General features: G+C 38.2%; 1 long non-coding RNA gene across 1 annotated transcript; it reads right to left on the bottom strand.

Moving 5' to 3' along the window:
• Nucleotides 1–1,864: 1,864 nt before the first annotated feature.
• LOC121893575 lies at nucleotides 1,865–16,903 on the bottom strand. The gene is made up of 3 exons (XR_006095322.1): nucleotides 16,821–16,903; nucleotides 5,876–5,946; nucleotides 1,865–2,239 (listed from the first exon to the last, which is right to left on the bottom strand). It is a non-coding gene; the product is annotated as an uncharacterized LOC121893575 (long non-coding RNA).
• Nucleotides 16,904–16,913: the final 10 nt, after the last annotated feature.

Below are 16,913 nucleotides of genomic sequence, written 5' to 3'. Positions count from 1 at the left end.
TTTAAAAGCCAGGTGCACTTGCACCTTGGTGAATTGCTATTATAATCATGCATTTGCCAAGCAGTAAGAAGGAATGCTTCTCTGCAGAGGGAATGGATCTGCTCGTGCACAAAGTGAAAGCGCACAATGCATTATGAGCATGTTGGTCCCTGCTGCTCCTGGACCCTCCCTCCCCCAAGTAACAGGTAAAATCAGTGGGATTTCAACTGTTTAAAGTATGGAAACCTGATCACTATAATCTCAAAAAGAAAGAAAATATTGTGTAAATATAAGAATATTTATTAAATATTGTTGAAAAATTAAATCATTAATTTTAATCATGTAAAAATCATCATACACAGTTGTCAGGACTTGATCAGCTCTCCAAGGTGCTGAGTTTTTTCTTTCTTTAGTTTAATCATTGTTTTTGCCTCATTTATTTCCTCATGTGTTCCTCATTTCATCATGTATTGACGACGCAGGAAAGTTGATCCATGTCTGATCTGTTGTTGATATCCGTTTGCTGGATCTTGACAGACACCCTCAACCTGATGGGTCTGTTTAAATACCTACGTGTATTGCCATGATTTGGTCAAATAATTAAGACAATTTCATCTGTTGTTACTGCAATTAGCTAATTCTGATAAATACTGTGACTAACCATTATGACATGTATTTTTTAAAATGTTAATGTACACAATAATATTCCTTCACATTGTAATCATTTTATTTGTAATCTTTTGCATGTTTGTGCACTGCTGCACATCTGTATGTGTACGTGCATTGTGCACCCACCTATGTAGGCGCATATTACTATCTTGATAATGCTCCTTTAAAATAACAATGAAATACTGTGCCATTGACTTCAGATCAGGTTTTTGTTGGTCAATCGTGCAACCGCTTTCTGCTGCCTCAAGAAAGCAATGCGTGAACAATGCGCCTGACCACACCTCATTTTCAGACCAACACGCACATGGGTGCTCAGATGGTTGTATCGTATTTATTGGGACAATGTACAGTTTTAAACATAAATGTTAACATTTGATGTACTGCACCAGAGTTAGCTTTAAAGCTAATTTTGCAAGTGCACAAGTGCATTTGCTATTTAAACAACGTGGGCACAGGATGGGGAAATGACAACTGCGTCAGCCTTAAACTAGCAAAGACACTTGTGTCGTGCAGCTGTTGGGCTTGGGCTACATGTTTGGCTATCAGCAATAATTAATGATTATCAAATATAATTATTAATTATCTTAACTGTGTGTGTCTCTGTTTAAGGCCAGTTGGTGTAGGCTAAAGGTGCCAGGTAAGGAAGAGATTAGTTGTATCTAAGGCGTAGTTACTGGATGTAACATGTGTTAAGCATGCTAACATTAACTTGGCAGTGTGACTATGCACTAATTCAATGAATAACCTTAGCCAAATTAATACATGTACAGTACATTGATTGACTTAAACATTCTTGCTTAGCCGTGCTATACCTCACTATATGTTGCTAGGCTACGCCCAGTTGTTGCCAAGTCGATGGAGAAAGAGATGCTTTGTGGTCTTCCGCTTCTTAGCTGGTGAATCCATGGATGAGACAGGCCGAGAAGAGTTTGGCTCCAAAGCTGAAGGATGCAGGCTTTGCTGGGTAGACAGTGCTCCAGTTGTGCAGGTCAGAGGGCCCAAGTCACTCCTTTGTGCAGTACTTACAGAGTTAGCGGCAAGCTAACTCTGCTTTGTGGCTCCTGTGCTTGTTAATCAGCCAGCAGACTTGTGTGGTAGCTGCTGGCACTAGATAACTTAGTTACTGAGTCTTAGGCAGGCTCTTGCGTCTTCTGCTGTAAAGAAAAGAGTTCTGTGTCTGTCTGCTGTGAGCAGGCCACACCAGAGAGCAGAGAGCTCAGCAGCAGAGCTGCTCCAGCAGAGGCCTTGAGGGGAAAAGAGAAAGAGAAGAGGGGGATCTCTAGTTTACACCCCCCTTTCTGATGAATTTCAACACATATATCATCAAGTCATTGAGAGTCTGCAATCTTTCCATCTCCCAGACCAAGTAAAAGCCTCTGAGTGAATTCAAATGATGGTCAGTCCTTTGTGATAGCTGAGATGTATGCATAGATCAGTCCAGACATTACCAGGAAGGCATCAGCAAGTCTGGGGAGGCTGACCACAACGTCACTGTCAATGACTAGAATGAACTGGACTTGTATCATTGTCACTGATGACGATGTTGGAGGGCCACTGCAACATCTCCAAGTTCTGGCTTATCAGACTCATCCTGAATGAATGAAAGAGAGATAATAATCACAAACTAATCCATGGTGTCTACAAATATCAGAGAGTTAAATTTCATTCTTTTTAAACCCATTTTTATGATTTTTTCATCTTTCCTGTTCAATTAAGTACTGCAGGTCCAGCCCAAAGGTAAGTATATGCTAGTCATGAACTAGAAGATTCTATGAACTAGAGGATACAAATCATTATACAAACCATTATTATACTGTTATGTATTTTCATATTAACAGTTATGTTTAAGTCAGATAGCAAAGTAAGGGATTAGGTACTTGTAACAGATGAGCACACACACATCTGAACAGGTGGGTTGAAAAAAATCCAAGTAGTACAAAGGCACACACTTAACCACACAGTACCTTTACTGAGTATAGAAAAAGCAACAGGAAAACTGCACACTTCTCTGTTCCCTGCCGAAAAATGTTGACGTTAAAAAATAATCCAACAGTTTAAAACTAAAAGATAGAAGTGTGGGGTTTTCCCATTGCTTTTTCTATGCTTTTTAGACGATGACCTGCACCTTTTTGGTGTGTTCTTATTGGCTGGACCAACCATGGACCAGCCCTATGAGCATGAATATCAGTCCATCACTGACTGACTGACTCACTGAGTGATGAAATTACACTATTGGTGCAGCTGGCCCAGTGTTGGAATTTGCCCCTTTGGCCATTGCTCTTTCAAAATGAATTGGCATAAACAGTCTCTATTACATCCTCAGGGGATGTTTAAAGTGGAGCTCAAGCACAGCTCACTCTCAGTGGGAGGCTCCAACACTGACAAGAGCACCAACCCACGGATACAAAAAGAGGCAGCGGGTCCATTTTACCAGCCTGCATGGCCACTGGCAGCTAGTTAGTATGGCTGGTATCCTTAAGATAACCGTGCCATGCTGTATGTAGTCCATAGACTGTATAAAAATAAGGTGTAGCTGCAGTGTTTCCAATTTTAAAAGGACCGTGCTGGGCAGGTGACAGGTGTGTTTATGCTGATGTCATGGTGCAGACATAAAATCACACAGCTGAAGGACTGTTAGCCTAGCATGCTAATCCTACATAAACATCTGGATGAGACCATATGTTTACAGACACCCACAGACAGGAACAGTTGAAAGAGCAGGGGGAGTTAACAGCTAATTAGAATAATTATAGTTAAAATTAAAATAAGTTCTCTTTCAAATCAAACATCCCAGGATATGAGTGGAAAGTATTGTTCTTGCAACTGCATTTATAACCTTTCATGTGATATGCTACTTCAGTACACTTTACCAGCAATATTACTGGGACCACTACAGAAAAATGTAGATGAATATTTAATATACAGGAATTCATATTATACACATTACCACTGACTATCCTCGTAACACATTGGCCACAATTTTTCACACTGACCATTCACGGTCCACACATACACACATACTAGATTTTGACCTAGTCTTGTTTTTCAAGTTTATCTACACTGACAAAGTTTCAGGGCACTGGAGTCTTCATCAGGCATTGACCTGACTAAAAACACCAGCAAATATCACCTTCCACCTCCTAATTCATACTCATTGGGAGTGGATAGCAAGAGATTGTCAGTGTTCTTTGGCAGAAATTAGTGCCCAACTAAACTCTTCACCTCAGAGGGCTGTGGATTATGCCAGCTATCTGTAACTGTTTTTGGAAAGAGCTATTCCTCATAAGTTTTTGTTTGTAAGTTGTTCATATTTTAGTTAGAACTATGTTTTTGAGGTCTGTTTTATGGACAGACTATACACAAATAGGTGAAAAAACTGAAGATCTATGTTCTACACATAGGAATCAGCCAAACTACCGGTGAACATAAGTGTCAAGAGATAGACTGATGCTAAACTCAATAATATATACAGGAAAATGTTTTATTAAACTTCTGTATCATTTTGAACAAAAACAACACCAATCCAGTTCACTTATATTGGGGTGAAGGAAAACAGATCTGACCTCTCCAAATCACACAAACTCTATAGATGGATAGACAGAACGAGGGTAAGTGCAAAAACATGTTTGTATTTTGATGAGCTGTTCGCTTAATATAGAGTGGTACTGTAGATTATTAAAGGAGACTCACTGTGCAGGTTCTGAAAAATCCAGAGACTTCCTCACAGATATACACAGAAAGGGCATGGAGAACAGTGGTACGGCCGGTGTGGATGTCATATATTTTCAGTATACTAAAGGCGTGTGTTTCTGAGAGAGCGAGGAAGAAAGGAGTAAGGCGACCTGCAGTCCATATAAATTATATCTTTTTAGCTGCACACACACACACACACACACACATACACACAACCACACCCACACACTCTCACACACACACACACACACACACACACACACACACACACACACACACACACACACACACACACAATTTTCTCCATACACACACGTACACCACCCTTGGACATCCATATCAATACAAACACACCATTTTCAGATGAATAAATTTGCTACAGTGTCCTGTAAAACTTGATAGTGTATGAAATGCCCCTGGCATACGCCCTGGTTGAGAGCAATGCTAATAATGTGTGTTTGTTCTTCAGGCAATCAGCTGGAAAATAGTAAAAACAGGGGCTTCAATTTGAAAGCCTTATAAATTGGTTATATGCTATTGTGGCCATTAGATCAAAAAATACAGTATATATGGGTTTACAATGGGCTGTTTTTTCCATAAGGATATGAGTGTTTGTATTTTGGCTACACACACACACACACACACACACACACACACACACACACACTATTTTTACCATACACACATATGCACCACATTTAAATGTCCCCACATACACATACAACTCATTGAAGCTATAATATACTTGGCTGCAGTGCTCATAATAGAGGATTAATGCCCCTAGTGGAACCAGAAAAATAGCATGCATTTTGCACAACGGGTTAAAAAAGAGAAATGGCTCAATCAGCTGGGAAATTTTGAAGTCAGGGATTCAGTTTGAAAGTCTTCTAAAAAAAGAATACATGACTTTATGCTGTGGCAACCATGTATTATAGACTTAATATAGGATCTGTGGTTTGCCAAAAATCATGGCTACAGCATAATCACAGCCAAAATGATCAAAAAAATAAAATGTTAAACGTCCTTTTAGGTCCCTAGTTAGGCACAAGGCTTAAAAACAGAGCAGAAGGACAATCTAGCAATATCAATTAGTCAGTTCAAGATTAATCAAACTAGGTTAAAGTGATAGTTGTGGTTCTTCCCCATACTATGGTATTTGCTCCTCCATACAAATGTAATAGATCCTCCAAGTCTGACCTAGCTCCTACTCTGTGGTGAGAATGTAAGTTTCACCTGGACACGCCCTATCCAAAATTAGTGAAGTGGATCTGGACCAGCAAGCACCACAACTTTGAGCTGTCACCCAGTTTATTGTTCTGCCAAACCTAAAATTTACCCGCATTTCGCACTTGATAGGTGTAAATTTTGGACCCTGTGTACTCACTCGTCATTTTATTTTTCTTTTGTGTATAATACACGCCCAAAATTGCCCCCCAATAAATGTTTAAAGAGAGAGAGAGAGCAATTTGCAGTCGGTCACATCCCTAAAAATAACGTTAACTTCTCTTCGATTTAACCAGCTCATTTCACTTACCTAACAATTAATCATGGTGTGTTTCCTCAGCTCCCAGCTCTTCACTCAGCTTCCAACTGTGACTGGTTTCCCTGAAGTTAGAAAATATGATGCTTTGTTATAATCTGTCTCTCCAAAAAAGTTCGAATTAACAAACACACAAACAAAACCGTGTCTGTGTCTTGTGGCTGATTGTGGGCAAAAACGAGTTAACTTAGTGAGGCAAGGTTGTGTTACCTTGCTAACTGTTAGCTAGTATCTATTTTGTTTTTAAATTTAGTACATGGGCTGTAACTTCACCTTGGCAGTGCAAGACTGCCACCTACTGGTTTCCAAGGCACACTACTTCAAACGGTCTACTGCAGTCAGTCAGACTTTCACCCTGTAACAATAATGTTACTTAACTCTCATTTTGATTTTGAAATGATACGTCAATAAGCTTAAGGTGCAAACATTTAATTTGAATGCACAAAAACACTTCTGTACCATCAACAGTTTCCACAACCATATCTCTAATAATAATATTACAAGTTAACATTATAGAGTAACTTCGTGCAAATAATTCAAGCATTTATGTGAATCTCCTGACTCAACTGCTGGCTAATGTTAGCTGCAATTATCTGGCTAATTATCTGGCTAATGTCAAAGTTAGCTCAACATGATCAATCTCAAAATATCAACAAATGTTTTAAAAAAGAAATGTGAAGAAATGTAATATTTAACACTTACAGTGAGACCAATGATACTGACTACTGCTGAAAGTTAAGAGCACAGATGGCGTAAATCCACCTTACTGCAGGCATTTGTGGCACTTTCCTGAGTGCCAAATCCCGCGTTCCCACCTTCTTCTTTTTGGTTTATAACAGTGGTTGGCAACCAGTGTATTAGGTGCGTTACTGCCACCTTCTGCTTCAGAATGTGGACCAGAGATTAAATCCTGCCCATTAATCCTGTCTGTCTAATAAACTCAAAGAAAACTCTACCCCTCGACCCACTTGACTGGTTCATTAAAGGTTTAATTCTGAGCTCCTGAACTCCAGTCTTCCTAAATTCTTGTACTTTATCTTTCTTTATCATACTTAGTACACTTATGATTGCATGTATAATAGTCTCCTCAGCCTGACAGTGCTCGGTTGGATGCTTTCCTATTACCCCTCACCACACGCACTAACGTTACTGATGTCAGACGCACACACTAATGTTGAATCAATAGAAGTGCAGTGAAATTATACTTTTAAGAGGTGCTTACTTAATCTGCAAATTAGTTCAATTTAATCAAAACTTATCAGTTTAATTAACTAAGAAAAGAAGAAAATATCAAAGGAGCTCAAAATATTTAAGATAGTAGAATTTTATTTTATTTGAAAATTAAGTTTACTCTACTTAATCTATTTGATTATTTGGGGCATTTGGGTTTACAGTGCAGTAGTATGAATATCACTGTGCTTTTCTACAGTAGTATAATATTTACTGTGACTTTCTACATTAGTGGCAATATTATTATGATTTCTACAGTAACATAATGTTTACTACAATTTTCTACAGTAGTGGGATTGTGATTTTCTACAGCAGTGGGATGATTATTGTGATTTCTACAGCTTTCAGGCCCAATACACGGTACTATACTGTATAGTATTCACAGTATAAAATATTCACAGTAATTAACTGTGCAGAAACACGGTAAATTACTGTGGATTTCACAGCAATTTTAAAGTGAGTCTGCATACTGTGATGGATGTTTACAACATGCAGTTTGGGTCATAATTTTACTGTTCACCTTCGTTTTCTCATAGAAATAAGTTTGACTAACCTGTTTGTTTCCAACCTGTCTGATCATCTGTCTGCTTGAGTTTCTTCATTCACTTCATTGTACCAGTACCAGTGTCACTACATTCCCAGATCTTTGCAATTAACTTGGTGAGTAAAATATTATTATTGATAGAAATGATGGACAAAACTAGAAAAATAATGACCAGGTTGTAGAAAACTACAATTACTAACCTAAAATAAACCTGTCCCACGTTCTAATCTAAAACCTAAATTTAACCAATAATTCCAAAGTGAATTTTTGTAAGTGATGAACTAACCAAAATTTCCTCAACAAGAGGAGGAACTTACAGACATGTGCAAGCCATTCACACTATCATATGTACATACGTATGTACATACAAGCTCTCATTAAAGTGCTACAACTAGATACAGAACTACATTCAGACACACATAAAGGTATACCTCCCCACCACCACCACCACCCATACACATACACCTTACATGACCCAACTCAAAAACACAAATGCATGCAGGTTTAGTGTACATGTCCATGCACGTATCCACCCTGACACAGACACATGCCCGTGAATCCAATCTCAGCTCAATCAGCACAAGTGCTGGTGTTTCCTTCTCCCTGCTGCACTTTGCACACAGATGTTAAGCAAGAAATAAAGGTCATGCAAACATTCAAGTGTTACTGATCTGTTTCTCCTTTTCATCCAGTGATGGAGGCTGATCGAGGAAGGGGTTATCAGATGATTCAGGAGCAGATAAAGCAGGCCCAAGGTGTGGGCCACAGCATGGTTGGAACTGATTAAACAGCCAGCAGGTGAAACATTGGGGGGGGGGGGGTTGTTTCCACAACACCAGCATCAGGTCTGCTTTGAAAGATGAGCAGTGATCTCTGAAGACAGGGAGCAACATGACCAAACTGCAGATCTGAATCTGTGACAGTGTCCTCCTGTCAGATAGTCATCACAGACTTTCAACATTTGTAAAAGCACACCGCTGTGATTTGATTTGCTCTGATAGAAGGATCAAGTAGACAGAGATAAAAGTTGTTGTGTGAAAAGTGTGTGTTATTGTCTGATTGGTAATCTCATGAGGGTTGCACACTACCTGCATATTTATATACAAAATTTACACTATGTTGATATGAATACTACTGCAAGCATGCTGGGTTTCTCAACCTTCTCAGGAGTCCCAAAACTTTCATGACCCTCATTGTCAGGAAGCGCACTACAAACTTCTGTGACACTCTATATTCACAAACATAGAAGAGGGTCAGAACAGATGATCTAGTAATTGGGCATATGAGCATCATATTTTAAAGAGATTGATGATGATGATGATAATGATGATGATGATGATGATGATGATGATGATCAGCACTATGAGCTGCATTCCACGAAAGGTGGGGCACAGAGCACTGTGCAGAGGCAAGGTGTAGGGTATACAACAGTATTGCTAAACACTGCTAAAAATAGGTCAAACCTCTGTGCACACAACTACACTAAATATAGGTCAAGGTCAAAGTTAAAGCAGGAAGAGGGTCTGTAAACTTTGATAGATGCCTTCATAGAGGACTTAAGATAAATCTAAATCTAATTTTGTGACAAATATTGCAAAATCTTCCCAACCCCATTGCAGTTTGGTCTATATTGGAAAAATCAAGCACAGAAAAAAAGGAATACCCCTCTGGCCTTTCAGAATCTTATATTAAGTTCAAAAATTGTGCCCTCTAAAATACTTTTGGATGGCCTTGCTAATAACACTAAGAGATCAAGAGTTAAAATAGCTTAAACTGAGAGAGAGATTAAAACGTGGCTTCAGACTGTCATTTGCTTCTTGGCTTCTTGCTTTTTATCACACCTGCAGTGTGTTTTTCTGACCACAGATATTGGTCCTCAGTATTCAGCTGGCACTTCCCAGAAAAACCACACTATTTGTAACAATTAGGTCTACTTGTGACATACAGGTATCTGATTCACCTCTAATAGCAGACTGCTAGCGGTGTGTGTGTGTGTGCGTGCACACGTGCATGCATGTGTGTGTATCATATTGTCATATAACACTTGGAACATGATGTCGTTTATGGTGTTTCTTGTTTATACTCCCTTATGTGATAAAAATGCCATGGACACAATACACGATAATGTGGATGGCTTTAGAAATTGCCATGAAATGTCTTTCATGCCTTACGTTTTGTTTGGGGAGGAGACAATCTATTCACTCATCCGACCCAAGTAATTTGATAATTACTGTATTGCAGTTTAACACAAAACCAGGCACTGGCAAAAGGCAGGTGAGAATGTGATGAAGAAGAGGCATATGGGTGCATTAAGTCTTTTTTGTCCTTTTCTAAATTTCAACTATACTGTGGATTTGATCATGTGTACAGTGCCTAACTCTTTCTACACAGCTCCAGTGTGAACAAAGTCCAGTGCTGCAGTACATATTACATTTAATTAATATTTCTTATGCACGAGGAAATTAATTTGTAGGATAAACCACTTCAGTGATGGAACATTGTAAATAAGCTGATTTCTCACAGTGTGGGACAAAAAAAATCTACACACACACACACATACATAATTGAAGCAGCCTGTGCTACAACTGAGAACACTTTTCCTCTTTGGTTCCCCCGTTCAATACAGAAAGAAACAAAAGGAACAATCAGCTGTGAAAAGCGTTATTCAGATGGGAGATCTACATGTGAAAAGCTAAAGACTAAAGGTTATATGTATGAAAGGGAAAGAGAATTCATCATAAATGTCTTAAAACTATCATCGGTTTATCAGAAATTTCTCAAAAGCTTCTCCTTCATCTTCTCCACCTGAAGGCTGAGTATCAAAATGTGCTGTCAGGCTCTAACTTGCTTGAATAAATCAAGTAAGCGAGAAAGTATATCAATGTTTACCCTATTGTGCATTCAGGGGACAAGGGAAAGAAATTCAGTTTCGATGTGGGAAAATAAACAACCTTAACAAAGAACAAACAGGAGAAGGCTGGTGTTCTCAAATGATATTAAGACGTCAGAGGTGATAAAAATGTTTAAAAATGCCGTACTTAACAAGCCTAATCTTTCACGCTTCATAAGAAAGTGTTTGTGCTTTTGATAGGTGTGTAAATGTTATCTTTCAGATATAGTGTATACGCGGCTTTTGCAATCAGTCTAAAGAAAGTCTCCTGATAAGGATTTCCATTGTTTTTGGTAGGAAGATTATCACAAAACTATCCAGTGGGATGCTGATAAGGCCACTGTGAGGCATTCCTCATAAGCAAAAATCTAACAACCTCTCTGTCGTTAATTGTGCAGCCTTTCTGTTTTGGTCTCAAATGAAATTTAATAAAAGTTCAGCTAAGATGTATAAGCTGTGAGCATTTTCTTCTAAATGGTTGCAAGGTCAGTCTTAGCATGACAAAGAGCTGGGATCTAATGAGGTAATACAAAGAGAGGAGATGCACCACAAAATACATTAAAGTGCGCTTAGGAGATGGTGCAGACCGTCTCAGATCACTTCACAGCGATATATGAACTACTCAGGGTCTACCACCTACATAACATAATACTGGATTTTGTTGCATATTTTGCTCTGTTACAGGATTGTTGCTCCACAGCAAGAATCCACTTTACGACTCGTATCCAACACTGTGATATCTATGACGTAAGACAAGCATAGGTGGACGGTAAAACAGATTAGATAGTTTCATTATTGATTCACCACAATATTCTTAAGTTACTTTTAGAGCTCCTGAGCAGCGTCTACAAGGCTAAATGATTGCACAATGTCATTATACTCTGATTTCACAGGCCTTTTTACGTCCCTCTGTATTATTTCTGAGAATGTGCTGGCAAAGAATTATGCATTCATGGCTGCAAAGTGGATCATGAGGCAGATTCATTAGTCAGGTATCTTTCCGTCAATCATCCATCTTTAACATAGTTTAGGGCTCACATCATTGTACATACAAAAGCACAATGTGCAACTTTTTGCAACAGCTCTAATTCAGTCCACCAATAGATGTGGTAGTGATTATTCAGATGAGTCAAACAGAAAGTGTAAGAATTTCAATGGTTTCCATATTCCCTACAATATAATTTTTTTAAAGATTATTTTTTGGCACTTTTTGTCTTTATTGGACAGTTTATGGCAAATAATAATAAATAAGATTTATTTAAATATATTTAAATAAGTATAATTTATTTAAATATATATAACAAGTAGGAATTATTTTACATTTAGTCTAACACAGGAAGTCAGAAGTAGAAATCAAGTCTCCTTGTTCAATATTTGTACATTTGAGCTACCTGCATGTAAAAATCATTTTAAAATTATTTTTGTACAGAAGCAGATTAGTTTTAATGTAAACTGCACTACTCTTTTTATTTGCTTTGTTAACTTGAAAGGCTAGCAGAAGCCACTCCTACAGGTATCCATTCTCTTTTTTCATCTTATATTTACATTGTCCATGATCACAAAGATAATATTCAGAGATGCTCATGTCCCAGACATCAAATGCAAGCATGCTGATACACCAAGTCAAAAGCTGGTCATGTGTTGGGCTATTTGTGGCCAACTGTCACCTTTTCTTTTCTGTTACCTAAAGCAAAACACCATAGTCTGGCAGTGTAGCAGCAAAATTTTACTTTTTTAATCTGGCATGTACTGTGGCTATTTAGATAAACAGTAATATGAAAATGACTAGTTTTCTTTGGTGCCCCAGTCAAAGGGGTTTTTTTGTGGCCATGTAGATGTCCCCAGGCATAGACTCTGATCGGATGTTGCTCAAAGGAGTTAAGTATCACTTCCTGAGTCCACTATGTGGTGCTAGAGAACACCCACTAATTATATGTGGTGTTGCTTTATGTAATGTGTAGACCATACCATGTAAATTTCATGTAAATCGGATGATGTTTGTCACATTAGGCTGACTTCCTGTTGCCAGTAGGGTGTACTATACAAGTGGGTCATTAATGCAGCAATACATTTAGTGGAGGTTGCCTGACATGCATATGCATTTTCATGAAGATCGGATGTTGCATGAAGGAGTTACATACCACTTTGGGTTTTTGGGGACACTATGGAGCCCCCTGGCCACACCCAAGCCCCGTCACTTCAGAACTTTGCAATTTTCACCAATTCTGATGTGTGTGCCAATTTTCATGCATCACAATCCATTATAGTTTTAAGTTTGGTTTTAAATGACTACATATTTATTCCTAACACTTATATTTGTTTTTTAATGTTAACCCATGGTGTGCCTTTTTGTGTGTGTTTTAAATTATTTAAGCACTTATTTTGACTTACAGCTCTTATATATTCCTATTTTAATGAAATCTCTTCGCTATTTATACTTTATTTATTTATTTAAACTGCTATTTTAACATTGTTCATTTTTAATTTAATGTGCTGAATTAAAGATGAATTATAGGAAGCCAACAGTTTTATAAGTAATCTCTCCTCTGTCCCCTCTGAGTAGTGTACCAAATTAATTTTATGGATTGTAGTAAACCTGAAATGGATTTTATTATGGCATATTTAAAGTACTTTTACTCACCTGGTCCCCGTGTGCCCGTGCACTTCATAGCACTCATCAACAGTGCTGCGTTTTAACCGAAACCTAACCCTGCACCCAGACAATACTACATAATTGAAGTATTAGGGTAACCCAACCCCAACCTTGACCCCAGACAATACTACATGAGTGAATTATTAGTGCAGTAATACATTAACCAGAGGGCAACTGACATGTATATACATTTTCATGAATATTGTACATTGCTTGTAGGAGAGAACTATCACTTCCTGTGTTCACCATGTGGTGCTAAAGAACACCCACCAATTACACGTCATGTTGCTGTGTATCATGTGTAGACCATACCATGTAAATTTAAATCGGATGATATTTGTCACATAAGGCTGACTTCCTGTTGTCAGTAGGTGCCGCTATGACCATGACTCAATACTGACATGTAGATGTGTTCAGGTCTGGAGTCTTGTCAAGCATGAGAAATTTGGGACAGAATGGATAATGTACATTCAAGTTACAACAACTTCCTGCTTCATGGTGAAACATGGAAGTTCACCACATTGCCACGACATCAACATTTGATGAAAACTCATGATTTTGATAACTTTTCATAGTAAAAGTCTTTAGATTACAGTGACCATATTTGAAATTGGTCAGGTTAAATCTCTTGGAGGACTTAAATACAGCACCTGCAAATGGCAAAGACTACACAAAAATTGCAAAGTAAATCTGAAATGGCTGACTTCCTGTTGGATTTAGGGTATAGCTCCAAGAGGCTTTTCTCTGCATCTGGACATGATACATGTGCCTACCGTATTTTGTTGATCTATGTCAAATTTAACGATGGGGGTTTTGACTTTTAAATTTTCTAGGGGGAGCCCTCGAGTCATTTTGACGCACCAAAGCCCGAGACCCATATCAGAAATTTAAATACCTCCCTTCTGATGCATGTGCCAAGTTTTGTGAGTTTTCAACTATCCCTAGCCCCTTAAAAACAGCTTCCTGTTTCATGGCGAATAATGCGTCACCATGTCAACAGCTTTTGATGAAAACTCAAAATCTTAATTATTTGGCATCATCACTGTGTTGCAACTTAGCTGACCAAATTTGAAGTGGATCAGTTAACTTGCTAGGAGTACTTAGTAAAAATATGGGTCTATAACTTCCTCTTGCTAGTAGGTGGCACTATTACTATGATTTAATATGTACCTGTATATGTCTTCAGACCGGGACTCTTATCAAACATGTGAAATTTGGGAAAGATCTGATAATGTGGAGCTGAGTTACAACAGTATGTTTTGCAATGGTGAAACATCAAAATTTGCTGTGTCGCCACCACAACAGCGTTCAATGAAAACTCACAATGTTCACAATATACAATAGCATCATCAAGGTCTTAAGGCTTTCCAGTCCATATTTGAAGTGGATGGATTCAACCACTTAGACAGGGGATGTAAACAGCACCTGTAACTTCCTGTTGCCGGTAGGTGGCACTGTGAGTATGACCCAATATTGACACAATGTGTTCAGGTTATATAGCATGAAAAATGTGGGGCAGATTGGACGATGTACACTCAGTTACAAGGACTTCCAATTTCATGGCGAAACACTGAAATTCACTGCATCACCATGTCAACAGCATTTGATGAAAACTTAAGATTTTGACAACTGTTCATCACAAAGGCCTTCAGATGACACTGACCAAATTTGAAGTCCCTTGGATGAACTCTCTTCGAGGAGTTTGTTAAAATACAATGCTTGGAAATAGCAAAAACTGCACAGTAAATTCAAAATGGCCAACTTCCTGTTGGAGTTCGGTACCACAGCATGTACATTTCATGTAAATCGGATGGCGTTTGTTACATAAGGCTGACTTCCTGTTGTCAGTAAGTGGCGCTATGAGTACGACTCAATATTGACCTGTAGATGTGTTCTGGCCTGGACTCCAATCAAGCATATGGAATTTGGGTCAGATTCAACAAAATCCAGTGGAGTTACAATAACTTCCTTTTTCATGACGAAACATGCAAATTTATCGGCACACCACGTCAAGGGCGTTCTGTGAAAAAATCAAGATTTTGATAACTTTTCATCCCTAAGCTCTTTATATGACACTGACCAAATTTGATAGTGGTGGGTTTAAGTGTGGGGGTACCTTTATTACAAAACCCAAAGAAATCGCAAATTACTTGAATGATTACTTCAGAAGCAAGGTATGTAAATTAAGGAGATAATTATCACATGGGACAGACAATAGCTTATCCATTTTTAACATAAATATATGGTGGATAAACCGTACCATTTTGAGTTCAGTAAATTAAAAGTAGAAACAGTTGATAAATTAATAAAGTTAACATGTAATGATAAACTACCTGGGATTGACAATATAGATGGTAAATTGATTAGAATGGCTAAAAACTATGTTGCACACCCAATTTGTCACATATTAAATACTAGCCTGAAACAATCTTTCCACAGGCTTGGAAGGAAGCAAAAGTCATTCCACTGCCCAAAGACAGGAAAACGTCATTTAGTGAATAAAAATAATAGTCATCCTATAGGCTTGTTACCAGCACTAGGTATGATCTTTGAGAAAGCAGCATTCGATGAAATACAAGAATACCTCTCATAAATAATCTGATTCTTCCAAGCTTCCAGCATGCTTACAGAAAGGGACACTCTACATGCACAGCTTTAGTGCAAATGACAGATGATTGGTGCAGAAATCTGGACAACAAAATAATCTGTGGAGCAGTCCTATTAGATTTTATGGCAGCATTTGATGTTATTGACCACAAGCTTCGTCTTGAAAAGCTTGAGTGTTATGTATTTAGACCATCTGCAGTTGCCTGGATGGAAAACTATCTGGTAAATAGATCGCAAAGAGTCTTTTGTCATAGAAATTACTCAGATAGCTTCTTCTAGTTTCTGTGGAATGTGAAATTCCTCAAGGAATGAGTTGCCTAGGCCAACATATGTATTCTATTTTTATCAACAATTTACCTTTCGTACTAAAAAATGCTAAATTAACGTACACAGATGACACCACAGTACATGCATCAGCAACAACACCTGCTGATTTGACAACCATCTTGAACAGGGAGCTAGATATTATTGGAAAATGGATATTTGAAAAGAGACTGATACTTAACATATCCAAAGCAAAAAGCATAGCATTTGGTTCAAGTCATTCTCTAAGGCGAGAGCCAGAACTTAAACTCTTTGTAAATGAAACACCCATCCAGCAAGTAAAGGAAACCAAGCTATTTGGCATCACCCTTGACAACATACTGTCCTGGTCAAAACACACTGACACTATTGTCAATAGAATGGGCAAGACATTAGCTGTAAGGTGATGCAGAAAATATCTTACACCTGATTTAACTAAACTTGTGTTAGGTACTCTTATTCTTCCGCATCTTGATTACTGCCAGAGAATATGGGCAAATGCCACAAAAAAATATATAAGTACAGAACAAGGCGGCATGCATGAGAAATTTTGGGCAGATTGGATAATGTAAAGCTGAGTTACAACAACTTCCTGATTAATGCCCCAAACATGTTTTGGGCAAAATTATCAGGCATACCACACCAAGGGCGTACCACAAAAACTAAAGAACTTCACAATTTAGCATCACAAAGGTATTTAGATGTAACCTACTGTAGCATTATGATATGCCGCTGTGCCTGAATGCAGGCAAGTCTGTCGCTCTGCACTTCACCTGGTGCGTTAGTCTATCAGTGCAGAGGGCGA

This window comes from Thunnus maccoyii, unplaced genomic scaffold (assembly GCF_910596095.1).
Source record: "Thunnus maccoyii unplaced genomic scaffold, fThuMac1.1, whole genome shotgun sequence".
Taxonomy (NCBI): Eukaryota; Metazoa; Chordata; class Actinopteri; order Scombriformes; family Scombridae; genus Thunnus; species Thunnus maccoyii.
This window is presented reverse-complemented; position numbering and strand designations above follow the sequence as displayed.